Source organism: Sapajus apella, unplaced genomic scaffold (assembly GCF_009761245.1).
Source record: "Sapajus apella isolate SASKATOON/1434 unplaced genomic scaffold, GSC_monkey_1.0 scaffold12, whole genome shotgun sequence".
Taxonomy (NCBI): Eukaryota; Metazoa; Chordata; class Mammalia; order Primates; family Cebidae; genus Sapajus; species Sapajus apella.
Window position 1 is genome coordinate 15,628,330 of NW_022436952.1, and position 27,719 is coordinate 15,656,048.

Sequence of the window (27,719 nt, forward strand, 5' to 3'; positions counted from 1 at the left end):
CAAGGCTGAAAGCCAGCTGCCTAATTCCAGTCTCCAGGCCTTAAGTGCCATGCTATATGGACACAGGCTGCACACACAGGATCCTCAAGCCCAGAGAGATGAGGTAACTTGCTCACAGGCACACAGCCAGTTGAGACAGTCTGGGGACCAAAGTGCCACATCTGGGCTAACATCCTTTCTCCATTACACAGTTTCAAGTATAGAAGCATCCGTATTTACACAGGTGACAAATACACGTTTGCTCTCTGGTTTATGATGTCATAGCCTAACACCCTATAAACCTAGATTAACTCCCAGCGATGCCCTGTGCTGGCCCTGGCCCCAGCCCTGACTCCTCCTGGCTCCATGGCCTTCCAACGAACAGCTCACCTGCTTCCACCAAGACTTTTAAATTCTCTCTCACAGCATTATAATCCTTCCCATGCCCCTTCAGGGCAGTGCAATCTCCAAGATTCCTAATGAGAGACTGGGCACCACCATACCAGAGCACATGTATACAACACCTGACAGTTCCCAAAGTATTGTTACAGACATCACCCAGCCAGCTCAGTAACTGGGAACCAGCTAAATATGGACAACAGCTTTTTATTTTTATTTATTTATTTTTATTTGAGAGGGAGTCTCATTCTGTCACCCAAGCTGGAGTGCAGTGGCATGGTCTTGGCTCACTGCAACCTCAGCCTCCTGGGTTCAGGCAATTCTCCTGCCTCAGCCTCCTGAGTAGCTGGGACTACAGGCATATGCCACCACACCCTGCAGATTTTTGTATTTTAGTAGAGATGGGCTTTTACCTTGTTGGCTAGGCTGATCTTGAACTCCTGACCTCAAGTGATCCCCATTGGCCCCCACTAAAGTGCTGGGATTACAGATGTGAGACACTGCACCAGGCCTAGTGTTTTATTTTTTGAGACAAGGTCTTGGTCTGGGTAAAGACTGGATGGAGTGCAGCGGTGCAATCCCGGCTCACCACAGCCTTGAACTCTGGGGCTCAGGTGATCCTCCCACCTCAGCCTTCCAAGCAGCTGGGATTACAGGCACACACCACCACACCCAGCTAATTTTTCAAATTATGTATAGAGATGGGGGGGGCTCACTATGTTGCCCAGGCTAGTCTCAAACTCCTGACCTCAAGTGATCCTCCTACCTTGCTCTCCCAGAGTACTGGGATTATAGGCGTGAACCACTTTACCTGCACTGAACAGCTTTTGGAGGTGTGTGGCCAGCTCATCCTCCTGTGAGGACTGCCGCGACTCCCATTCACAGGGGAAAGCCCCTACCCCATTGTGCTATGTGATCATGTCCTCCTGGCCCTAGCTGACTGGCCCACTGGTAGACAGCTGATCCACATGAGCCCATCAGACTCTCTCCTCAGGATTTCACATCAAGGTTCAGACTATTCAGTCTCTGAGGGTTACTGGGAAGCAGACAGGTGTATTTGGGAGCTGAGGATCACACCACCTGGTGCGTGTCCACAGCAGCAGCGGCATCCTGCAGGTGCAGTGTGCAGACTCACTGAGAACAGCTTCGTCAGCCTGTGTGTGCTCCCCTCGTCCCCCACCCCCGCACTGGGGAAGCCAGCTGCACTTCCTCCTTTGATTCTTCAATTCCCCACAGCTTCAAATAGCTCAAGCTGATCTCTGTTACTTGCCATCAGTAGAGTCTGAACTGAGAGATGAGCTGGCATTACTATCCTCCCTGTACAGACGAGGAAAGAGGCTCTAGAGGTGACTAAATGAACGTCATACAGTCAACATGTAATAAAGGAGCCGTTAAAAACCCTGCCATGTGACTCTCCTTCAGTGCCATCTCATGCCTCCTTCCCTGGATTAAAGGAAGTGGCAGGTGTTCCCTTTCTGCCAGTGTTAAAAAAAATGGTGGCACAGTAAGCGATTCAGCCAGAGGCACTCCAATGGACTAAAGCTGGAAACAAAAAATTCAAAATCCTCTCCTTTAGAACTGTAAAGACAGCTCCTCTCGCCTCTATATTTCCCAGCCTTCCTTGCAGTGAGGTCAGCCCCATGTGACCAGCTCTGGGCAATGTGAATGGAAGCAACAGGTGTCAGTTTCCTCCGTCTCTCTCCTCCCCTCCTGCAGTAACCTTGAAGGCCCTATATTCCAGATGATGTGGCTACAGATGGAGGTGGCCTGCTGACCCACAAGACTTACCATGAGCAAAACGTAAACCTAGATGGTGTCAAGCCCCTGGGATGTCAGGATTTGATTATTCCTGCAGCATAATCTAGCCTCTCCTGACTGAAGCACAGGAATTCTTCAGCCTGGGCCAGCAGGATGCTGCATTTATTTGTTTAACACGATCTGTTTAACAAATATTTCTGGAGCACAGTGCCAGGTGCTGTCATGGGTATAGTCAAGGGCACAGTAGTTTAAAAAAAAATACAATAGCTACCCTTAAGAAGCACCCTATCTGGTGACTCATAAGCCCCACTTGGGACTAAAAGAAACAGTTCTACAGGTGCAAAGCAGAACTCCCACACAGTCCCTGGCTAACCTGAGCCCTGAGAGAAGCTAAGCTGCCAGGAGGCAAAGACAGCTTGTCCTAGTGACTCCGGGAGGGTGACAGCCAAGAGTGAGTTCACACCAGGCTTTCACACCCAAGGCTCTACCACCTCTACTCCTGCCAGCCTTGTGGCTGTAGACAAATGCTTCCCTTGCTCTGGGCACAGACAGAGGGGAGAAGGCATCAAGGAGGAGTCGTCAAGAGAGCAGGTGGCTGATGGAAAACAGAAGCAGCAAAAGACACTGCTCATCTTCCCCACCCTCCTCTGCAGCAGAAATGTCTCCTCTGGGAATCATCTCCCTGTTTGATTTTAACTGGAAAAGTCCCCCATGACTGAGCTTTTCTCCCCCTATCCCATGGAGCTGAGGACTGAGCAGAGAAGTCATTATTCTTTCAGGAACTGGTGTCTGGCTATAGTCTCCTTTCTTTATGCCAAAAGCTAGATAAGAAGTTAGGCAGACAGGGTTGCCATGTACAGTTATGCAGGCTGTTCACTGCATAACACGTCCATCCATAGGGGCAAATGGAGCTGGAATCTAGCTTATACTCTGCTTACCAGGTTGTATATCCTAGAGGAAGGGCACCTTCTTCTAATTCACCCAAAGGTGTCTGCTGTATGCCACAGGAGAACTGGGGCCAGGCCTTCTCCAGTTATTATGCTGATCTCTCTACTTTTGTAATGTTTGACATTTTTCACAGTAAAAGGTTAAAACAAAAACCAAACCAACACCCCATCAAGTGACTGGGTGTGTTACTTGGACAGGTTACTTAACCCTCAGCCTCAGTTCCCACATCCCTGGCTGTGACAACAATCCCTGGCTCATAGGGTCAGTATCAGGACACAAATTACATAAGCAGAATGCTTGACATGGAGCAACTCCTATTACAAATGGGAACTATTAACAGTAGCCGCTGCTGGTGGCTGGGGCCAGGAAGGAAAACGAGGTGAGTGGGGACAGAGGGACACTGTCTAAAAAAGCCAGCGCTTTGGAAAATGTGTGTAGAGAGGCCAGAGTCCAAACACATGACCACCCTACTTTGAGCTTGGAGGCCGGGGCTGGTGTGAAGGAGTTCTCATGCAACCCCTTCTTCCTTGGCAGCTTTGACACTTCCCTGGGGACCCCAGGCTTGGCTCAGAATCCAAGATCAGTGACCTTACTGATCCACACAAAGGCCACAAAGAGTGGCTTAGAAAAGGATGTGCTCCCAGCCTCCCAGCAAACTCAGAGAAGGGCCAGGCAGCTGGGAGGTGGGGCTGGCTGGGCTGGGAGTACATCTGAAGTCCTAAAAGAGAACAAGACTTCCCTGAAGATGTTCCAGGAGGTCAGCCATTAGCACAGAAAGGACTCCTGCCACCTTTGTGGGGTACAAATGGCCCACTCACATTCCTGAAGGTCAAACACTATATTTGAATGTCTAGGGTGTTTGTTTTAATTTGGTTTGGTTTGGTTTTTGAGACAGAGTCTTGCTCTGTTGCCCAGGCTGGAGTGCAGTGGTACGCTCTCAGCTCACTGCAACCTCCGCCTCCTGCGTTCAAGCGATTCTCCTGCCTCAGCCTCTCAAATAGCTGGGACTACAAGCATGCACCCACCACGCTAATTTTTGTATTTTTAGTAGAGGGGGTTTCACCATGTGAGCCAGGCTGGTCTTGAACTCCTGACCTTAGGTGATCCACCCATCTCAGCCATCCAAAGTGCTGGGATTACAGGCATGAGCCACTGCACCTGGCCAAACTGTCTAGTTTTATGAAATCAATTTTTATGTTAAAGTCTTCAAAATGATCACTGCTATATGTGAATTTTACCAGTAGTCTCTTTTTAATGACATGCTCTGCCCGCCCCCCCATTCATTTCCCTTCAAGGACTTAGGTTCCAGAGCCTCACCAGGACAGGGCTCATGGTGGCAATGGCAGTGACCAGAAGCTGGGAACCCTTCCCAAAACCCCTGAAGGGAGCTCACCACTGGCACAAACCACCAAGGCCTGGGTGTCAGCCTGGTACCCGCCCTGGGAGACTGACATGGAAGGCTTCTGGCCTCAGCCAATGCCATCTCACTCATTTGCCTCTCCTTTCTTTCTTTTCCAGAATTAAAGCTAATAGGATGATTCATTCTCTTATTAAATCGGCTCATGAGAAAAAGGGAAGTCACCCGAGTTCCCATCCCTCTCTCTGCCAAACATAAGCCACCCCATGGCTCATTCCCCATATGCACTTAATAGAAATGCTACAACAAGGAAGAAATTCCACGAAGAGCCCCGCCCTTCGCCTTTCCTTTCATGTCTCAAGAATTCACCATCCATGGCAGGTTTCTAAGTTTCTAAGGCTGCCAGGGAGGAGGGCTGAGTTGGAGTTTAACGATAAGTTTCCACATAAAATGGGATAGGAGGGGAAAGAGTCACATGGCTCTTAAATCCACACACATGCCACCCTCAGAGCAGAAAGTAAAATCCACCCAGAAAATATTCTTCTCTGTCTGTGTCAGATCTCCTCAGCTCTGACCCACACTTAGAAGCAGCTGTTTCCCCAGAACTCCAAAAAAAGCTCTCATATGCTCCATCCCTCATTCTTTCCAACACTGTGATCTGCACACTTAATCTACCTCTAGGCTCAGTTTATCCCTCCCTGGGACTGTCAAACAAGAAGAGTAACAGTCAAAGAATAAGAATCCTAACACTACAATGTTATAAAGCACTTTTGTAAATACGTCTATGGACTCAGCCTCCTGGTTTTGGAGCTCAAATCCCACCTCCTCAACTAATCAGTGTGACCTTATGCAGGTTAACTTAACCTCTCTGTGCCTCAGTTTCCTCCTGCATAAAGTGACGATAATACTCTCTCATCTAGGGTTGATTGCACACATTAACATTCCCAACATGCTTAGAAAGCTTACTGGCATGCAGTAAGCATGCAATAAATGTTAGCTATTATTATTATTATTTTTTGAGACGGAGTCTTGCTCTTTCACCAGGCTGGAGTGCAGTTGCACAATCTCGGCTCACTTCAACCTCCGTCTCCTGGATTCAAGCGATTCCCCTGCCTCAGCCTCCTAAGTAGCTGGGACTACAGGCGCATGCTACAAGGCCTGGCTAATTTTTTGTATTTTAGTAGAGATGGGGTTTCACCATGGCCAGGATGGACTCTATCTCCTGACCTCATGATCCGCCTGCCTCAGCCTCCCAAAGTGCTGGGATTACAGGTGTGAGCCACTGCACCCGGCCAGCTACTGTTATTTTGTTTATGACAGAGTCTTACTCTGTTGCCCAGGCTGGAGTGCAGTGGCATGATCTCATATCTCACTGCAACCTCCACCTCCAGGGTTCCAGTGATTCTCTTGCCTCGGCCTCCCGAGTAGCTGTGATCACAGGCACCCACCACCATGTCCAGATAATTTTTGTAATTTTAGTAGAGACGGAGTTTCAGCATGTTGCCAGGCTAGTCTCAAACACCTGACTTCAGGTGATCCACCTGCCTTGGCCTTCCAAAGTGCTGGGATTACAGACATGAGCCACTGTTCCTGGCCATTAGCTATTATTAGACCATCACAAGAATCTTGTACCATAGAAATTATTCTTACCAGCTCTATTTAACATATGTAGTAAATAGCCATGTGTTGTTGTGGAGTATAATAATAGACTAGCCTCAAGAAAACTACAAATTAAGAAGCTAAGTGACCTGTTCAGAATGACACAGCCCACACACGGCAGAGCTAAGACTGGAACTCCAGTTGTGAACTCCAATTTGCAGACTCACAAATTTCATACTTTAACACACTGTCTCCCCCAGGCATAGAAATTTGAGAAGTCCCGCAGATCAGCATCAGAAACAGATTTCAATTCCATCATCTCTACAGAGTGACAGTATCTCAAGGGAGTATTTCGAGATTCACCAAACAAAATTCATTTCCATTCCATTCGTTTTCATTTTTCAAGAACACACACCAAAGCTGCCTTAGGGAGAGGGTGTCACCCCATCAAAGGTGTCAAGGACCATGCAAGGCCAGGGGTCACACCGGCCTCAACAATGTTTCAGACAAAAATGGCTCCCTTGGGAGGCTCCTAGGCTGTCATCAATTTGCCGAAGGTCAGTGCAAATCATGTGAGAATGCATTTGTGTAGGCATGGCCTAAGACATGTGGACTGCTGCCAAGTCCATATATTTTTTTCAAAACATCTGTACTGTCTTCACCCTTGATAAATAGCAGCCAGGCTACAGAAATATTTCCATTACACACAAAAGCCTGCTTTGCCACCACAACTCATTCAAATGGATGTTTCCAACTTGAGAAGAACTCTTCAATGAAAATATCTAAAAACACCCCAAACTTCCAGCAGAGGCAACCAATCTGGCATTTAGGAAACCTTTAAACACTAATAAATAATATTTATGGGAACAAATTATTTGGCAAACATATGCCCTCATGCCCAAAGTCTAACTATATCTAATAAATAGGTTAAGCCCATTTCTTCTGGCTCTATTATGAATGTTCATTAGAAGACTTCTGCATAAACATTTTCATAAAGGTCTTCTCATATTTCAAGACTGTGATGAAATCTCCTTATGGCCATGCTGAAAAGAATTGGAATAAAAAGAATTTAACATTGTAGCTCTGGCTTTACCACTAAGTAGCTGTGTGATTTCACAAAATGAAAACAATAACAATAACAATAGCAGCTAACATTTAATGAGGACTTACAATATGCAAAACTTTGTGCTAGGGGCTTAATAAGGATTTGGTACTAATTAACAACCATTATGTAATATTATGGCCGGCACGGTGGCTCACACCTATAATCCCAGCACTTTGGAGGCTGAGGCAGACAGATCACTTGAGGTCAGGAGTTCAAGACCAACCTGGCCAACATGGTGAAACACTGTCTCTACTAAAAATACAAAAACCAGCTGGGCATGGTGATGGGCGCCTGTAATCCCAGCTACTCAGGTGGCTGAGGCAGGAAAATCACTTGAACCCAGGAGGTGGAGGCTGTGGGTGACAGAGCAAGACTCTGTCTCAAAAACAACAACAACAAAAATTGGTGATATTATTACTCCTGTATGGATCAGGAAACTAAGACTCAGAGATTGACTAACTTGCCCCAAGAACACAGCAGCCACTAGCAGAGGCTGGGATGAAGCACGGGCATTCTGATTCAGTATTGTTAATTACATACCATCAGTCTTGTCAAAGCACTTCATGACCCAGAACCTCAGCTTCCTCCAGGAGTCTTCAGAATCCTTTCCAGCTGTAAAATTCAGCGATTCTCCTTTTTCAAAATGAAATTAACATATAACTTCAAGAAATAATGTAATGATGCTCTAGTACTGCTAAGAGGGAAGGAAACATCTGTGTATGCCTCACCCAGAACCAGTCAGGGGAGGAACACTGCTGATTTTCTAGGGTAATGATGCCCTGTGAAACAACCAGACTGGCCTCAAGCCGTCTCAGGAAAAATGACAACTTGAAGTTCTTAGAGGATGCACCAACGTGCAAAGCTCTGCAAGTTCACAACTATCGGTTCTCAAACTTTAATTTGAGTGTTTTGTTTTTTTTGTTTTTTTTTTTTAAGGAAACTCATATGCAAGAAAATGCTGCACAGCAGAGGCTGATCTTAAGGATGCCACTACAAGACGTATGTTGACTCTGTGGCATGCTTACATTTGCTTTCCTCTCAGGTGTGCACCTGCTCAAGGAAAACCCAACTGGCCCAGGCAATCTGTTTTAAGACTTCCCTACGACCTCCTAGCCCGAGGCTCAGTGGTCCTGTAACTGGGTGGAGGTTTTGTCCTTTGCACATCTGATATCTTCATATGCTCCTTCCTGCTCATCATCACCAGCCCGGTCTCTGGACACACAAACACACAAGTGCTGCCCTCCCCATCTCAGACTCATCTTCTTCCTCTCTCTGCTCAGCACAGGAGTTCCCTGTTCACACACCTTGCCATTGGCTGACATAGCCAATGGTGGAACTCCCCCAGCTGACCCTCCCTGGAGCTCACTAGCTCTCTCCCAGCTCTGGGTACAGCCTGAAACTGAAACTAATCTCAGACCAGAGCAAAGTGAAATCATTTCCTGCGCCTGATCACCCTACATGACCACAAAGAGCCTTCCCCTTAACAGGGCACCAAATCCAGCTTGCTGGTCACCAGGCAAAAACAAAGCTTTGCAGTGCCCTCCTAACACCAAATACTTTCTTAATGAATAGGGAATTCTGGGATTAGAGGAGGAAGCAAAAGTCCTTGCCATCATGTTTGCTGCTGCTACTTCTCTCTTATTTGCACAAGTCTATTTCAATTCACCCCGAGAGCTAAAGTTCACCACCCCGTATTATTTTTAAACTCATTGTCCAGCATCCGTTCATATTTGGTTCATTCTTAATCAGATTATCTTTCCAGAGCAAGCTTTGTTCTCTGAGATCTCTGTAACCATCTTACTCTAATGTGGCTGAGACGGTTACACTATATGTTTTTCCTAAATATAAAAAATGAAGCCTTTACTTTTGTGCTTGGGCCAGGCACAGTGGCTCATGCCTACAATCCCAGAAATTTGGGAGGCTGAAGTGGGCAGATCACTTGAGCTCAGGAGTTCGAGACCAGCCAGGGCAACATGGTGAAACCCCATCTCTACTAAAAACACACAAAAAATTCGCTGTGTGTGTTGTTGCATGTCTGTAATCCCAGCTACTTGGGAGGCTGAGACACGAAAATTGTTTGAACCTGGGAGGCAGAGGTTGCAGTGAGCCAAGATCACACCACTACACTCCAGAATGGGTGAAAGAGCGAGACCCTGTCTCATAAATAAATAATAAAAAATAAAAACACTTTTGTGCTTGGCACAACCAAAAAGAAAAAAAAAGCAAAAGCCATTATGACTGAACATAATGTTAGGACTTGATGATCCTTAAAAGAAGCATAAATGTTGAGAAAATTCCAAACTGCATTTCCTTCTCTTAACCTTGCCCCCAGCATACTTGCAGGCACCTTTCTTTGTGGCTGGGCAGTCTTACGAAAAAAGTCTACTGTCAGCTTAAGTAAAACAGAATAACAAGGGTTAAGAGCACTGGCCCAACAAGGGTATGGTCAAACAGAGATAAGTCTTGGATGATCTGTTATTTACTCATTCATCTAACAAAGCTGACTGAGAGTCCCATATATATGCCTAAAACTCTTCTAGATGCATCCAGCTAGAAGCTCCACCTGAGAGTGCCACTCTCAGAAACACTATGTGTATGGAAGCTGACGCTTTCTGTATTCCAATACCAAGACAAACACTCCACTGCTTCCAGATTTCCTGGGCTCTCCTCACAAGGCTTGAACTCCATCCACTAGAGCTGCAGGTCCCTCCCAGTGAGCACCCCCGCTGACCGGGAGCATTGCAGGCAAGGGCCCCAGCTGTTGGGCAGACTCTGTGCCTTGGCTCACTCATTAATGGATGAGCCGTTCATTGTTATCAGGCATTCTTCAATCACTCCAACAGTCAAAGGAGGAGTTAGGCCAGATTTGAGTAATCTTCTAGCTCAAAAATTCCAGCTCCTTTTATCCTCCGATCACTGAGCTGACATGGACCTCTAGGGGTCTTTACTTCATCTTCCTGTCTCCAGATGAAACCTCTTAAACCACAAAGACAAATGAAACTTGTTCCCATTTCTGAAGACCTTCGGGGGAGGCCATTCCCCTCTGTGCCTATGAGTCACTTTTCTTACATCTCACATCCTATCTGGAATGTCTTTCTCATACCTTACTTGAATCCTTCCTCCGTAAATTCATTTGCCTCTGGTTCTAAGTGCAGAGAGACAAGAGTGAATCACTGTGTTCTGAGCAATGACTCTTAAGAGACTTTTATGTCTTCTTTACCATGTTCACTGCAGGCATTACAAGAGGTGGCAGTGTTTCTCAGCTATTAAAAACCACAAAGGCATCAGGAAAGCTGACCACACTACCCAGTTCCTGCCTCATCCTGGCAAGGTGCTGCAGGATCTGAAAACCTGACCCTCCTCTGAAACCCACACATTGGCCACTCGGCTTAACTCAGTTCCCCAAGGGGGAGAACAATGTGCTCCCATGCCAGATCAAAAGCCCAGGAGGCAGCAGCCACTTATCTTGTCCTCACTCAGCTCAAGTGGCCCCTCTTCCAGGAAGCCTTCCCTGCCCCAACTCCTCTTCTGGCTGGCAAAGTGCCTCCTTCCCCAGCGCTTTGTCTTATAGCAGTACCTGCCACAGCAACTGAAATTCCACACTAGCATGTTTGTCTCCCTTACTAGACTGGAGGCATCTTGAAGGCAGGGCCCATGGCTTGGTGACCTTTGTGCTCCCAGATGGGCCCCAGCAGAGTGTCTGGTGCTTGGCCAGTGGTTCTCAGCAGACTCTGTTAAGCTGAATCCTCCAGGCATGTTCCAGTGACGCCTGGACATTGCACTGGCAGCTCTTCAAGCAGGCTACAAACCCCACAACCCACCAGCTCCACCCTCCCCCACCACAACCACCCCCTGGCCTTAGTAGGGGTCTCTCTGAAAACTTTTTTTCTTTTTTGAGACAGGATCTGGCTCTGATGCCCAGGCTGGAATACAGTGGTGCAATTTCAGCTCACTGCAACCTCGGTCTCCCAGGCTCAAGCGATCCTCCCACCTCACCCTCCTGAGTAGCTGGGATTACATATGCATGCCACCACACCCAGCTAATTTTTGTATTTTTTGTAGAGATGGGGTTTCATGATGTTGGCCAGGCTGGTTTCAAACTCCTGAGCTCAAGCGATCTGTCGTCCTCAGTCTCTCAAAGTGCTAGGATTACAGGCATAAGCCACCACACCCTGTCGGCCCTCTCTGACAGTTTCTCTGTGGGTGTGGGCCTGCAGCCAGACTGCCTGATTTCAAATCCTGGCTCTGCCACTTTCTCAGCTTTGTGATCTTGGGCAAGTTATTTAAACTCTTGATGTCTCTTATGTCTCTGTTTCTTCACCTGAAAAATGATTATAATATCTCATAGGTCTTAGGGGAATTACACGAGCTAATCCATGTGAAGCACTTGGAAAGGGTCTGACCCCTCTATGAGTGCTGCAATGATTATTTCCCAAGCCTATCCCTTCACAGAAACCTTTGCCCACCCGCAGCTTCCACTGTTTTTTTTTGGAAATGGAGTCTCACTCTGTTGCTCAGGCTAGAGTGTAGTGGTGCTATCTCAGCTCACTGCAACCTCTACCTCTTGGGTTTAAGCAATTCTCCTGCCTCAGCCTCCCAAGTTGCTGGGACTACAGGCACCTGCTGCCATGCCTGGCTAATTTTTTGTATTTTAGTAGAGATGAGGTTTCACCATGGTGCCCAGGCTGGTCTCAAACTTCTGAGCTCAGGCAATCTGCCCATCTTGGCCTCCCAAAGTGCTGGATTACAGGCGTGAGAGCCACCACGCCCGGAGTCTTTTTTTTTTTTTCTCTTTTGAGTTTTGCTCTTGTCACCCAGGCTGGAGTGCGATGGCGTGATCTCGCCTTACTACAACCTCCGCCTCCCAGGTTCAAGCCATTCTCCCACCTCAGCCTCCTGAGTAGCTGGAATTACAGGCACCCACCACCACGCCCAACTAATTTTTGTATTTTTAGTAGAGACAGGGTTTCACCATGTTGGCCAGGCTGGTCTCGAACTCCTGTCCTCAGGTGATCTACCCGCCTCAGCTCCAAAAGTGCTGGGATTACAGGCGTGAACCACCATGCCCGGCCAGCTTGCACTCATGACTGCCTGCTGGGCCTGCCCCCATCCTCTCACTAGGTTCCCTTCCTCCAGGAACTCTGCCTTGTTCCTCTGGACCAATGTTAGCATTAATTTTATGCCATTCAACCCTCCTCACTGGTTATGCGTCCTCACCCCTGCCCCCAGCTTATATGGCAAATTCTCCAAAGAAAAGGGAAAAGAGTTGGTTCCACAGCAGGGCTACAGATGCTGAGTCATTCTGCCCCCAAATATGCTCAGCTGTCACCCATGACATTTCAGTCTCCCCACCCCCGTCTCCATTGTGCGGTCCCCTCTGCTCATCATTCAAGAGCCTCACCCGAACCCCTCCCACTCATCCAAAACCGTCCTCAGCCTCTAGAGTTTTTACCAAAGATTTTCATTAATAATGAGCCTCAGAACTTGTATACCCTGTGCAGAAATGATAATTGTAATAATAGCTTCCATCTAATGAACACTTGCTCTTTGTCTGACATTTGTGAGATCTCTTTTAACTTTTTTTTTTTTGAGACAAAGTCTCACTCTGTTGCCCAGGCTGGAGTGCAGTGGCGTGATCTCAGCTAACTGCAAACTCTGCCTCCTGGGTCCAAGTGATTCTCGTGCTGATCCTCCCGAGTAGCTAGGGTTACAGGCACTTGCCACCACGCCTGGCTAATTTTTGTTTTTTCAGTAGAGACAGGGTTTCACCATGTTGGCCACATTGGTCTCAAACTCCTCACCTCAGGTGATCCACCCACCTCAGCCTCCCAAAGTTCTGGGATTACAGACGTGAGCCACAGCGCCTGGCCAACTCTTTCTAAATACAGGAAACGCAGGCACTTACAAAGTCTTAGAGTAAGATGGAGAGCTGGAATTCTACCTGGGGATATCTAACTACAGATATTATATCCTAAATCACAAAGTTATGACAAAAATGTACACAAAATAACTCAGTTGCTTCCTGGGGGTGGAAGTTATTGACCAGTGGAGTTGGAGCTTTTTTTTGAGACAGAGTCTCACTATGTTGCCCAGTCTGGAGTGCAGTGGTGCGATCTCAGCTCACTGCAACCTCCGCCTCCCAAGTTCAGGTGATTCTCTTGCCTCAGCCTCCCAAGTAGCTGGGATTACAGGTATGTACTATCATGCCAGGCTAATTTTTTGTATTTTTAGTAGAGACAGAATTTTACCATGTTGGCCAGGCTGGTCTTGAACTCCTGATGTTAGGTGATCCACCTGCCTCGGCCTCCCAAAGTGCTGAGATTATAGGTGTGAGCCACTGCACCCAGACAGACATTTTTTTCCTACCTAGAATTCCTCAAAGACCCTTGGTGCTGCCACAATGGAAATGAAATGGTCAAATTTATAAGAAGGGAGTTTATGTTTAAGAGGACTGTTACCACATTTATCATTTATGACCTGCTTTAAAGATAAGACATTTAGCTGCATCATCAAGAGTCCATGATACTGCTCTGACACATCAGAGATTCTGGGAGCCTGGAAGCCAAAGGGATCAACGAAGCAGTGAGTGAGCCAACACAACTAGCGTCCTGAACTCACCAATCCATGGTAGACAGGGCCACAGCAGACTGAGAAGTCATGGCCACTGGAGAAAGTGAATCATCAGTCACTGCAAAAAGACTTCTGCATGCCACCAAGACACTTCCAATTCCCAAGTCAGGGACCACTGGACCACAACCCTTTAGCGTCTCCAATGCCTTTTATTATTATTATTGGAGACAGAGTTTTGCTATTGTTGTCCAGGTTGGAATGCAATGGCACAATCTCAGCTCACTGCAACCTCTGCCTCCTGGGTTCAAGTGATTCTCCTGCCTCAGCCTCCTGAGTAGCTGGGATTACAGGCATGTGTCACCACACCCAGCAAATTTTTGTATTTTTAGTAGAGATGGGGTTTCACCATGTTGGCCAGGCTAGTCTCAAACTCCTGACCTCAGGTCATAAATCTGCCTCGGCCTCCCAAAGTGCTGGAATTACAGATGTGAGCCACCACATCCGGCCTCCAAGACCCTTTACAGCTCTTAATTCCTGTAAGTTCAAGAGCCAGCAAAACCGAAGCACCACCTCCTCCAGTTCACCTTGGATAGTCAGAGGTGATCCCTGTCAGACACCCAGCTTCCTGTGCAGAAGGCTCTAGGATGCTTCTGGCTCTGTTGTTTATTACCAGAGCAAATGTGGGAAGCTCTAAAGAAAGAATACCAGTGTGAGTGGTGCCATATACCAAAAACTGTGCTCTCTAATTAAAGAAAAATCTTCTACAGCTGTCTGTGGGGGACTTGAGCCTAAGGAAGACTTCTCAATCCCAAGGTAGAGAAGTCACAAATGGCAGATCCTGCCATAGCTCTACCAGATTCCTAGCAAGTGTAGATGTCACAAACACCTGTGCAGCAGCCCAGGGCCCAGTGAGCTATGGGTAAGAAAGAAAAGGCAGGCCAGGCCTCCTCTGGGCTACACTGGGGATAGTGACAGCCACCCTCTGTCCCCCACTTGCCTTCAAGAATCCAAAGGAATCTAAGGAACTGACAATTCCACCCCAAGACCTCCTTAAGAGGCGTCTTTCACACTTAAGTGTTCTCTACGAAAGCACCTCAACTCCATTTCCCCAAGAACAAACTGGAGCTCTTAAAGGGCCTGGAGCTAACACCCAGCCGAAACGCCAGAATATCCACCTCCTCCCAAATCCCTTTATTTACCTCTAATGCAATAGCCCAGTGGGCCTAGCCCAGTGCCCAGGGCCTTCCCACCACACAGATAGCAAAATGAGCCCCTGGAAAAGGGCCACCTCAACTGCCCCCATCCTCTAGCTAGCTGTAGGGATCTGAGATCTGTCCAGAGTTTCCAGGTCTCCATGGCCACAAGCCCAGAGTGGCATAGGAAGGTCATGAGAAAAGACCTTAGAAGCAGTCTACTCTTTGCACCCCAGGATTATTCATTGACCAGCCAAAAAGGAGGGAAATGTTCTGATGGCCCAGGCCAGACCAGAAACTCTAGGGCAGGGGTCTCAATGGAGGTCCTAGTTCCAAGGGGGTATATTAACCCTCTGGTGTTGAATGCAAGTATTTCCCTACGCACATGCATTTTGGAGGGAGAAGAGTTAGTGCTTTCACCAGATTCTCAAAGGAGCCCATGACCCCAACCTCTGGCCCTAGTTGGTCTGGCCCAGGAGCTGGGGACACAGCCCTAGTCATATCAACATCCCTGGGCCATCCTCGCTGTCCAGGGTCTCTCTTCTATTCAAGGATGTGTTCAGGTTGGTAGCAGCATCCTGTTTCCCTTGTGTCCTGACCCATCCAGCTGCAAAAGTGGACAGTGGGGTTTCACACCCAACCCTCCTGCACAGGCTCCAGCTTCCTGGAGGCCCAAGCCAGGTTTCTCCCAGCAGCACCTCTCCATCCCAGAGATGGCACCCTCCATTCAAACTGAGGTACCAGTGGCACTGACCCCCAACAACAGAGAGGACCCAGCTTCACACCTGATCTAATAGGGCTCCAATCTCATGGTGAGATGACTTCCTCCATGAGAGAATTCCTGGGGTCCCTCACCTCCTTCAGGCACAGCTGGCTATAAAGAAAAGCAGTGAGAGGCCCAGGACATCTCCGTGAGTCCTTTCTCCTGGGCCAGGTGGCTCAGGTGCTGCAGGATTACCCACGGAAGGCTCATTCCTCTGGCTATGAAAGCTGCCTGCGGATCGGGTGGGGAGCCCGGCAGATGGTCTTGTATCTTCCATCGCCTCTAGGATGTCTTGTTTCTAAACTCACAGGGAGTCCCCTCACCTTCCACTCCACCAAGAAGAGGAAAATCTAAACCCTCCCTCCCCTTAAAACACATTCCTTCCCAGGAATTTAATTTCAGTGTACCTTTCTTGGAGCTAAAACTTTCTTTAAGGGGAAAATAAATGGGCAGGCCAGTGCTGGGTGTAAGGCGACCAGGCAACCGAGAAAAGGAAGAAGGCGGAATGAATAAACGCCGACACCAGCCCCCTGGAGCTCAGAGCCCCGGGCACAGGAGCCGGCGGGGCGGGGAGGTAGGGGCGGAGACAGCGCATTCCCAACTTTCCCTGGCCGAGCTGACGGGAGACACAGCTCCCAGGGGACCCGGAGGAATCAAAAAAGGCTGAGCCGACCTGTGACATAGGCGGGGGCAGGAAGCGAGGCTCCCCTCCCCCTGGAAGGCGCTCTGCTCCCAGCACGCGCCCCCGCCTGCCGTCGCCGCCCAGCCTGCGCCCCCAGGCCCGGGCAGCGCGGGGAGGGGCGCCCACACAAAAGGGGGAGCGGCGGGAGAAGGGACACGGGCGGCGCCGGCTCGGGGAGGCCTCGCCTCCCTTCCCCGCGGCACCAGCCCGCACCCACCAGTCTAATCGCGCGCCCCGCTCCCGGCCCCGAGATGTCCGCACGCCCCCCGCGCCCGGGGCCAGGGATGAGGTGGGGGATCGGGAAGGAAGGGCGGGCGGGAACCTGCCGCCCGCGGAGCTCCCGGGGAGCCGCGGCGACAGCCCCGGGACTCAAACTCGCGACCGCCCGGCCCTCCCGGCGGCGCCTGGGCGATGGGTCCCGAGAAGGTGGGGCCGCGGGCAGGGGCCGGGATTGCGCGCGGGGCGCCGGCGAGGACCGCGCCCGGGGCCGGGCGGGAGCGGCGGGAGCGAGGGGTCTTACCGGGCAGCGCCACGCGCGTCCGCTCCGCGCGGGCCGCAGGGGCCGGGCCGCGGGCCGGGCGGGGGAGGGGCTGCGATCCGCGGCGGCGGCGGCAGCGGGGCCGGGCTCGGCGGCGGCGGCGCGGCTGGGGCGCGGGGAGGCGGAGAAAGCGAGGCGAGGCCGGCTTCCTAGCGGCGGGCGGCGAGAAATGCAGCTGTCCCTGCGCGGCTGCCGGCGGGGCCACAAGTGGGGCCTCGCGGGGAGGAGCGGGGCTGCGGGCGGGGCGGGGGCCAGGCTGCGGCGCCCCCGGGCCCTCTCCTGACGCCCGACTCCTTTCCAGAGAGGAGGGAAGCGGGCCTGGGGGTCCGGAAACCTGCACGGTTGCGGGGGCCGGAGAGGGGAGCGCCTGGTGAAGACTGGGAAAATGCCCTCCGCGTCCCTCCGGCCCCGGCCGCAGTGACTCCCCGGCTTGCGGTCAGGAAGGCTTTGAGGCTGCCTCGGCCTCTCGGGCAGAGCGGGGTGCGGGGCGTCCTGCCCCCCTCTCCTCCCCCGCTGCGGAGAGGGTGGGCGGAGGAGACCTGAGACCTCCGAGACTCCGCGGGGAGCTAAGAGCAGGGCTGCCCAACAGGTTCCAGGTCAGCTCCAGGAACCTCGGGTGAGGACGCACAGCTGGGGCTTGAGACACAGGTGTGGGGGAGGGGCAGCTCCCTGGAGTTAGGGCTTGGGAAAAGAAACCAAATCAAACGCTGAGGCCACAGGAGATGGTGGGAAGGGGGTACAAATCAAAGCTATCACTCGTCCACACCGACAGACACCACCTGCCATCTCCCATTTCTTCCTCCCCCGACCTCCCCAGCATCCCTGATCACTTCAAGGGCTGCTGAGCCCTGGGAAAATTTTCCATGGAAGAAATTGTTTAATAAATGGGAAATTGACATTTGCTATTCTTTTCCCACGTGCTTTCGTTTCCGACTCCAGTTTGGGAGTGGGTAGCCTAGGTCAGGTGTTGACCACGAAGCACCCTGCTACCTAGGGGATCTAAGGAGGGTGAAGGCCCAAGCAATCTCAGTCTATCCCCAGGCAACTTGCAAAGGGTCTGCACCCTCCTCCTGGAAAAGTCTGCCTTATAGACCCATTTGCCCAGCTGGACCCAAATCCCCAGGAATAGCCCCCTCTCCGCTCCTCTGAGAGCTTGCAATTGCTAGCCTTGCTGAGACAGATCGACACGCTCAGCTTCAGAGACAGCTGATGGTAAAAACCGCAAACCGAAGTGCCCCAGACACCAATGTGTTTCCATCATTTGCATGTCAAGGGTAAGTTTCTTCAGCAAGTTGGGAAACTGGGAGGGGGAGAAATCTCAGAACCACACCCTCCTCCGGGAGGCCTAACATTAGGTTACCATGTTAAGCGGAACTCCAGGACTGGGTTCGCAGACCCCTCTGAGGATCTCCTCTCTCCTGCTCCCCTCTCCCCACACTTCTTCACTCCCTGGTGCATTCAATTTCCGGGGGAGGCAGGGTCCTTGAAATCCCAGAGGATGGTCTTCAGGCCCCAGGTTAAAGATTCTTGATCCGGAGGGACTGACCCATGCCTCTAGGATGACTCCTGGCCCCTTTCCCAGGTTGTAACTGAGAGCTCAGGATTTGTCCTCCTGGCCAGTATAGTCTAGATTATGTTATCAAGCGTGTTACCTTATACTTACCCACAGTGCAGTTCATCTGTCACTTTCCTGCTTACTTGCAAGATCCCCCTGCAGTTGATCCCTGTCACCGTGGCATTTCAGGACCAGGAAAATGCGACTGCAAACTTGGAGATTTCCATGTTTGCACTAGCCTGTGGATTGCTCGTAAATTTTTTTTTTTCTTTTGAGACGGAGTCTTGCTCTATCACCCAGGCTGGAGTGCAGTACCGCAATCTTGGCTCACTGCAACCTCCGCCTCCCAGGTTCAAGCAATTCCGCTGCCTAAGCCTCCTGAGTAGCTGGGATTACAGGCATGTACCACCACGCCTGGCTAGTAAAATTTTTAAATTTATTATTATAGTCATTAATAAAACAAGTTGTTCTAATAGACACTCTTCCTTGAAGCACACTTTTCTTGGGCTTTGCTAACATATTCCTCCTTTTGGGTCTGTCCCTCTGGAAGCTTTTGCTTAGACTCCTTCCCTGCCTCTCACAACCTCCTCACCCCCAGACACCTCCACCCACTCCCACCACTGCCTCTGAGCTCCCAGGGCTCCAGCCCCTCACACCAGCCACCTACAGAGGGCCACCTGCAGGTCTCCCAGACACCTCAAGGAGGCTAAAGGTGACTCAGAGCTCTTCCCTACCCAAGCCACCTCCTACTCTCCTGAATCTGCCTCTGGCTCAGAGGCTGGAAGCCTCAGTCTCCTGTGCCTCTTCCCTGGAACTCTACTGATATCAGATCCTGTTCATTTCTCTTTTTCTCCCTGCCTCACTCCTCCACTTCTGCCTCGTTCAGGCCCTATTTTCTCTGCTCTTCCAAAGATAAAATGTCCCTTTTGCTCTGTAGCCCAACCTCCTGAAGTCTCTGCTTCAGGAGACTCTGTTAGTTCTTCCTTTCTCCTCCCCTCTGCTTCAAAACTAGAAAAACTTCAAGATGCTCCCTTTTTCTTTCTTTTTTTTTTTTTCTTTTTTTTTTTTTTTTGAGACGGAGTCTTGCTGTGTCACCCAGGCTGGAGTGCAGTGGCTGGATCTCTCTGCTCACCGTAACCTCTGCCTCCCGGGTTCAAGCAGTTCTCCTGCCTCAGCCTCCCAAGTAGCTGCTCCACCACGCCCAGCTAATTTTTGTATTTTTTAGTAGAAACACAGTTTCACCATATTGAACAGGCTGGTCTCAAACTCTTGACCTCATGATCCGCCTACCTCGGCCTCCCAAAGCAGGATGCCCCCTTCTAAGGAAACCTGCCCTCAAGAACTGGCCCCAACCCTGCCCTGCCCTCAAGTCATTGCTCTGTTTCTCTCTTCTGCATCATCAGTCGGCCTCCTTTAAGAAGCAACCAGACCCACTCTGCTTCTTCAAGCCCCATTCACTCCTAAACTTCCTGCAATCTGGCTTTCTTGCCCATCATCCTAGGGGAAGATGATTTTCACAGGGAGGCACCCATAGGCTCCTCATTATTTCAACCCATGGGCCTCCTCCCTCTCCCACACCTTCACTCCACTGCAGCCCTGGATGCTGTTAATGCCCCCTTGAAATCATTCCCACCCTCGTGGCTTCCTAGCCTTTACCCACTCCCTCATTTCTTCAGCTCTGCCTGCCCCAGGGGCTTCTCCAAGGCTGAGTCCTCTAACTTTCTGACCAACCCCTCTCTCCAGATGTTCTCACAGAGGGAACAGAGTATAGGAACCAGCGCCTCATGGCTCCACTTGCAGACTTTTTTTTTTTTTTTTTTTTTTTTTTTTTTGAGATGGAGTCTCATTCTGTCACCCAGCCTGGAGTGCAGTGGCGCAATCTGCTCACAGCAACCTCCGCCTCCTAGGTTCAAGCGATTCTTCCACCTCAGCCTCCCCAGTAGCTGGAACTACTGGTTTGAGCCACCACACCCAGCTAATTTTCATATTTTTAGCAGAAACGGGGTTTCACTGTGTTGGCCAGACTGGTCTTGAACTCCTGACCTCCGCCTGCCTTGGCCTCGCAAAGTGCTGGGATTACAGGTGTAAGCCACCATGTCCGGCCGATTTTTGTTAATAACTTTACCCCCTCTGCTCCTAGTGGAGTGTGCTGATGACCTATCCTAGCACCCCACTCCCCCCACAAGCACCTGCCTGGCATGTGTTATGGCCACTGGACAAGCTGTCCCACAGCCACGGCACCTGCAGGGTGGTGAGCCTGGAGCCCATCATGTCCACATTCTTCTTTGCCAGAATTCTCTGTCCTGGATAAGGAGCACCTCCCATTCACTCAAGCTGCCTTCCTCCCCTCCTACATTCAACCCCCTCAGTAAACTCAGGGCTTTCTGCTTCTGAGTTTCTCTGGGATCTGCCCCCTCTCCTCTGCCCTGGCTCAGGCCCTGCTGCCAGGGCCTTGCCTTTCAATCCATCCTCCTCAGTGCCAGCAATTACTTTTCTAAAGTACGCACTGGTGATGTCTCTGCCCTGCTGAACAGGGCAGGTGACTTCCTATTGCTTGGAGAACGAAATTTAAACTCCCGAGCGAGGCCCTTCCCAGGCTGCCCTTAGCTTCTGTTCCAGCTCCTCCCATTTTCCATCCTCATGCCACCCACCCACTCCCATGCTAGAATCAGCCAAGAACAGGCCGGACACGGTGGCTCACATCTGTAATCCCAGCACTTTGGGAGGCCGAGGCGGGTGGATCACTTGAGGCCAGGAGTTGGCCAGCATGGTAAAACTGTATCTCTACTAAAAATACAAAAATTAGCCAGGCATGGTGGCAGGCGCCTGTAGTCCCAGCTACTTGGGAGGCCGAGACAGGAGAATTGCTTGAGCCTGGGAGGTGGAGGTCACAGTGAGCCAGAACTGCTCTTGACTCCAGCTGGGGTGACAGAGCAAGACTTTGTCTCAAAAAATAAAAGAACGAATTGAACACTTGCCGTTTCCACAGACTGAATGGGAAAGTGATGGAAGCCTTTTGCTACGTCTGTGGCTGCCGGAAGCTCAGATCGCTCGAGCATATGGCATTATCTACTGTGAGAATGAGGCTGATGGAGAGCCACTGGGCTCAGGCTTGGAAATAGTGAGATCTGATTGGAGTGAGGGGAAAACAAGACATTTTCCTTCTGGAGTTTCCCCAGCCCAGGGCAAATGCCAGGACATGAATGGTTGATAAGAGCAAATGGTCGGGGCTTTCAACCAACCAGATTGTCCCTGCCACCGTGAGATCCACTCCTCCTCCTCAGACCACCAAAGACAGTTTAAGAAGGCCAGAGGTAGAAAAGCAAATGGTGTTAAACATCCAGATAATTTGAGTAATCCTGTCCCTTTCTCCCTCTGACAAATTTAACCAAGGAACTCAGAGGAAACTTGCCACCTCAAACTCCTGGGTTCGAGATTCTCATGTCTCAGCTTCCTGAGTAGCTGGGGCTACAAGCCTGTACCACCGCACCCGACTCTTAAAAAACAATTTTTTTGGTAAAAATGAAGTTTTGCCATCTTGTCCAGGCTGGTCTTGAACTCCTGGGCCCAAGCCATCTTTTCTCCTCAGCCTCCCAAAGTGCTGGGATTAAAGGGGTGAGCCATCGCGCCCAGCCAAGGAAACTCTTAGGGAACTGGTAACATCCCTTGGGGATTTGAAAGAACACACGGGTGAACCGTGGAAGCAGTGGCAATAAATAAATAAGCAAACAACTCCCTTGTGAGATAATAACTAGATGAATGCCAATGGGCTTGCCAATTTGATGCCTATCTGGAAGGATTTCTAGGGCCTTTCACCCCTTCCCCAGGGTGCCAGCACCAACATCGTGCCTGTGGTGCCTCCTGTGAGCCCTTCTTCTCCTACATAAGGAATTGCCCCCTTGCAGTCCCTGTGTCTGTCCTGCCGGCCTATAGAGACAGCTTGCACATGCTCTCCTAGCTGGTCTCTTCCTGAGCTCCTGGGACGTAGAGGGTGTTTTCCATCTCTCTCAGTGTCTGTACCTCGAAGGCAGGCCCGAGAGAGTGAGTAAATATTTGCCAAAGGCCTGAATTCTAACAGGTGGGTGAGGCATGCCCTGTTTGCCTTTACAAAAACCAATCTCTTCCCTTTGATTGGTAACAGTTTGTGATGCTCCAGGGATCTTGCCCTCCTACACAGAAGCTGCCAGCTCATCCTCTGCAAGGCAGTTGGGTACAGATTAGACCTAGATAAATGGAATCCCATGTCATAATTAAAATTGTTCTTAACGAATAGTGAATGTAAAAATGTTCATGATACAATGTTGGGGGAAAGGAATGCTACAGAAAAAAATGCAATGATCCCACTTATTTTTATTTGATAAAAATAAAATATTTTTGGTAAAAATAAGAATATAAACATAAAAGAAAAGACTTGAAGACAATATACCAAAATGTTAACATCATTAGATGTGGGTTTAAAGACAACTTTTATTTTGTTCTTAGTATTTTTCTGGATTTTCTGAATTTCCTACATTGTACATACATTGCTTTGTAATCGATTATGTATATATGTCTATATTTGCCTTCAAAATCATTGTAATTGGAAGGAGGAAGGTTAAACATAAATGACTTTCCTCTATCATTATTCTTAATTTAGGCCCTTTCTTTATCTCTTTCTCTCTTTATTACTTTCTTTTGACAGAGCTGCACTTTGTCACCCAGGCTGGAGTACAGTGGCATAATCTCAGCTCACTGCAACCTCCACCTCCTGGGTTCAAGTGACTCTCCTGCCTCAGCCTCCCAAGTAACTGGGACTACAGGTGTGTGCCACAATGCCCGGCTAATTTTTATATTTTTGGTAGAAAGGAGTTTCACCATGTTGGTCAGGCTGGTCTCAAACTCCTGACCTCAGGTGATCTGCCCACCTCGGCCTCCTAAAGTGCCAGGATTACAGGCATGAGCCACCACGCCTGGCCAAACTTAGACTATTTCAACTCAGTTCCGTAACCATTTTTGTTCACCTCCTATGTGCCCATACTAAGACCCAAAGAAGAAAAAAAAGAGGTACCACCTCTCCGCAGTCCCCAAGTGTAAAAAGAAGAGACAGAGCTGCTGGCAAAGTGTGACACCTGCTAAAATCAAGCAAAGGGCACTGGGGCTACACAGGGAGGAAGTGGTTAATATGTGGGGAGAGGTCAAAGAGGAACCTTAGAAGAGCTGGCATGTGAGCTGCGCCTTAAGAGATGACAATTATTTTAACTAAGGTTAAGGGCATTGCCATCTGGGGGCACAGCATAAGCAAAGGCATGGAGGTGGGACTATTGAGGCATGTTTGGACATGAGTGAATTTCCACTGTGGCCGCAGCGCAGGGTGGAGCAGTGGCAAAGGGTGGAGGTGGGTGGTGGGGGTGGGTAACAGCAAGCTGAGGCTAGGAAGACAAGGAGGGTGTGACAGTGACTGGCCTGGAACACCAAACCAAGCACTTTGCAGCAGCTGGGGAGGGAGCATCCAGGGCTCTTTGACACAGGGTATGTCACAGGCTCAAGCTTAAATTTTAAAATACAGTATTAACAATTTATTGGCCAGGTGTGGTGGCTCACACCTGTTACCCCAGAACTTTGGGAGGCCAAGGTGGGTGGATCACCTGAGGTCAGGAGTTCAAGATCAGCCTGACCAACATGGAGAAACCCCGCCTCTACTAAAAATACATAATTAGCTGGGCATGGTGGCGCATGCCTGTAATCCCAGCTACTCGGGAGGCTGAGGCAGGAGAATCGCTTGAACCTGGGAGGTGGAGGTTGCAGTGAGCCGAGATGCCGCCACTGCACTCCAGCCTGGGCAACAAGAGTGAAACTCTGTCTCAAAAAAAAAAATTATTTTTATTTTCCTGACAACACCTAGTGAGGTAGTGAGGTTCGCAGCGCTGGAGCAGTTCCTGGGTAAAGCCAGCCTAGAGTTAAGCATTTGCTACAAATAATTCACAGAGGCTAGAGGAGAGCTTGCTGGTTCCCTGGGTTGGGAGGTTCAATCTTTCTTGGAGCAGCAGATGCCCTTTTCCTCCTAAACTCCCTCTAAATACCCAGAGTATAGTATAGTGACTTAGTGCCCAGATATTAGTGCCAGTCAGACTAGGGTGTGAATACATTCCTGCTGTACCACTTGCTGGCTGGGTGATCTTGGGTAATTGCCTAACCACTCTGAGTCTTATTTTCCTCATCTCTAAAATGACATTAAGAATATCACCTTCTTTAGGCCAGGCATGGTGGCTCACTCCTGTAATCCCAGCACTCTGGGAGGCCAAGGCAGGTGGATCACTTGAGGTCAGGAGTTCAGTCCCAGCCTGGCCAATATGGTGAAACCCCATCTCTACTAAAAATATAAAAATTAGCCAGGTATGGTGGCGGGCACCTGTAATCCCAACTACTTGGGAGGCTGAGGCCGAAGAATCGCTTGAACCCAGGAGGCAGAGGTTACAGTGAGCTGAGATCACGCCACTGCACTCCAGCCTGGGCAACAGAGCAAGACTCCATCTCAAAAAAAAAAAAAAATGAACTTCTCCCTCACTAGATTAAAAATAATAATAGTAAATACTCAGTATTCTCAGTTACTCAAGAGGATCGCCTGAGCCTAGGAGTTCAAGTCCAGACTGGGCAACATAGTGAGACCCTATCCCTAAAAGAACAACAACAAAAAAATAGTAAATGACAAAGTTTCTTGAAAATATATACTGTGTCTTGCCTCTTTTAGGTGCTATGTATGTATCTTATCTCATTTAATCTTCAGAAAAACCCTGAGAGCTAGGCATTAGAGATGTGGAAAATGAGACACAGGGAAAATATGTTGCCTCAAGTTTCACAGTAAGTAGTGGAACCGAGATACACACCCAGCAGCCCCAGACTCCAGAGCCCATGCATGTCACTCCACTCCTGGAGATAACAACAACAGTAATAAAAACAAACATGTGGCCGGGCGCTGCAGCTCACGCCTGTAATCTCAGCTCTTAGGGAGGCAGAGGCAGGAGGATAGCTTGAGCCCAGGAGTTTGAGACTTGCCTGGGTGGTATAGCGAGACCCCGTTCTCCACAAAAAGGAAACACACACACACACACACACACACACACACACACACACACACACACACCGCTACATAATTTTACTATGTTCCAGTTAACATTTACATATGCCAACTCATTTATTCCTTAACAATCCAGTGGTATGTATGGCCATTAGCCCTATTTTGCAAACAGGAAAACTGAGGCACAGAGAGATTAAGTAAACTTGCCCATTTTTTTGCAGACCTGGGAGTTTGGCTGCAGAGTCTGTTCCTCATCACTCTATTTTTTTTTTTCTTTCTTTCTTTGAGGCCATTTTTTTTTTTTTTTTTTAGAAACAAGGGTCTCTAAAATGTTACCCAGGCTGGCCTCAAATTTCTGGGCTCAAGTGATCTCCCTGCCTCAGCCTCCCAAGTAGCCGGGGCTACAGGTGTGCACGAGCATTATACTGGCTTGTTCCTCATCATGCTAATACTCAACGAATGACGCCTGTTTTTCTTATTGTCATTCTTCCAGTTCCAAGAAGGGATACCTGAGATCAATTTGGTTTAGATGCTCAGATCTGATTCTTCCCAGAAATGAAGATTCCCCAGAGGAAGTTGTGGGTGGAGCAGGATGAATATTCCTGTGTGGGACTTGGGGAGCAGGTGCTGCAGGTGGAGGAGCCGTATGGTCCTAGTGTCCTGGGGAAGGATCCTCCCTTCTTGGAGGGAGGGACCCTCTGCTGGGCCAGCAATGGCCAGGGAAGGAGGAGAAAGGAAGCTGGCACTAAATTATTGACCCCTGAACAGGGTTCTGGGCACTAGTGGATACAGCAAAAACATCTTACTCTCTGGAGGAAGAGCCTCACTTGAGTTGCACAGCAAAGTGGTGAGTGGAGGACCCTGTAGAGGGCTGACTGATGTCTTCAGAGTAGCTTGCCCTTCTCTGATGTTTCTTTAAATGAGAAAAGAGAAACCCCCTCCTGGAGGCAGGGCTGACCCTCTGGGGCAAAAGAGCCTGAAGCTGTGACAGGACTGAGTTCCTAGGGCCAGACCCTCAGCCTCAGGCCTCACACTCCAGTCTATAGATCCTGGAGCTCCCTTTAGGGTAGGGAAGATAGAGCCCAAGACTCCGTTCAGCTCCATTCCACAGTCAGGAAAGTGTCACGTTATTGTGGCAGATTGAGAAGCACAGCAGGAGATGGTAGCATAGAGGGGCACATCTACCACCGAGGCACAAGAAGGCTGAACTGAGATTTAAGGCAGCAGGAGGATGTAGTCACTCATTTCTTTATGAACTCATGGATTACTGTTTTCCTTCGATTGTGTATCATTTGTTATTATCATTAACTGTTTTGGCTTAGATTGTTTCAGACTTGGCCATGTGCCAGCTCCTGGCATTCTGCTGCTTCATCCTCATCTTTGAGCACTTCTTTACTTCTTGTGCAAAGAGACAGTTCAACCATCATGGTAAAGATTTAATTGGATTATCAATAAATGTTAAATCTAAGACAAAATTTTGGTGAGGAGTAGGATATACAGATGGTCTTTAAATGTCTTCCACGGACTGCTTATTAGTTGCAAGGGCAGAGGAAAGTAATTATGTGGTAGAGAAAATGGGTAACACTTTGAGCAGATGATCAAAGTTAACATCATCTATGAAGGACAGAGGGACATTGTGTGTCTCCAGCTGTGATATCCTGAGGACACGTGGCCTATGCAGTATTCCTGCTGAGAATGTAGAACTTCATCTTAATCATGAGGAAAATCCAGACAAACACAAACTGGAGAATATTCCACTAAAAATGCTGGGCGCGGTGGCTCAAGCCTGTAATCCCAGCACTTAGGGAGGCAGAGGCGGGTGGATCACGAGGCCAAGAGATCGAGACCATCCTGGTCAACATGGTGAAACCCCGTCTCTACTAAAAATACAAAACATTAGCTGGGCATGGTGGCGCGTGCCTGTAATCCCAGCTACTCAGGAGGCTGAGGCAGGAGAATTGCCTGAACCCAGGAGGCGGAGGTTGCGGTGAGCCGAGATTGTGCCATTGCACTCCAGCCTGGGTAACAAGAGTGAAACTCCGTCTCAAAAAATAAAAATAAAGTAAGGCAGGGGTCTGTATTTTTTTTTAATGCCAGCTGTGTAAATATTTCAGATTTAAGGAGGCTAGAGAGACATCATAATTCAAGAGTGATCGGTCTAGAAGGATTTTTTGAGCTTCTCTCCCTCATCCACCACCTAAAGTGGTGGTGCCCCTTTT

The 27,719-nt window shown here is 49.4% G+C and overlaps 1 protein-coding gene across 2 annotated transcripts in view; it reads right to left on the reverse strand.

Moving 5' to 3' along the window:
* Window positions 1-17,064, reverse strand: part of CUEDC1 (CUE domain containing 1) — a 93,126-nt gene extending 76,062 nt beyond the window's left edge. Inside the window, exon 1 of one of the 2 annotated variants that reach the window (XM_032280122.1) lies at window positions 16,874-17,064. The gene's annotated coding sequence lies outside the window, so the exon portion shown is untranslated. The remainder of the gene's footprint in view (window positions 1-16,873) is intronic. The other variant, XM_032280123.1, reaches the window with a different exon arrangement.
* Window positions 17,065-27,719: the final 10,655 nt, after the last annotated feature.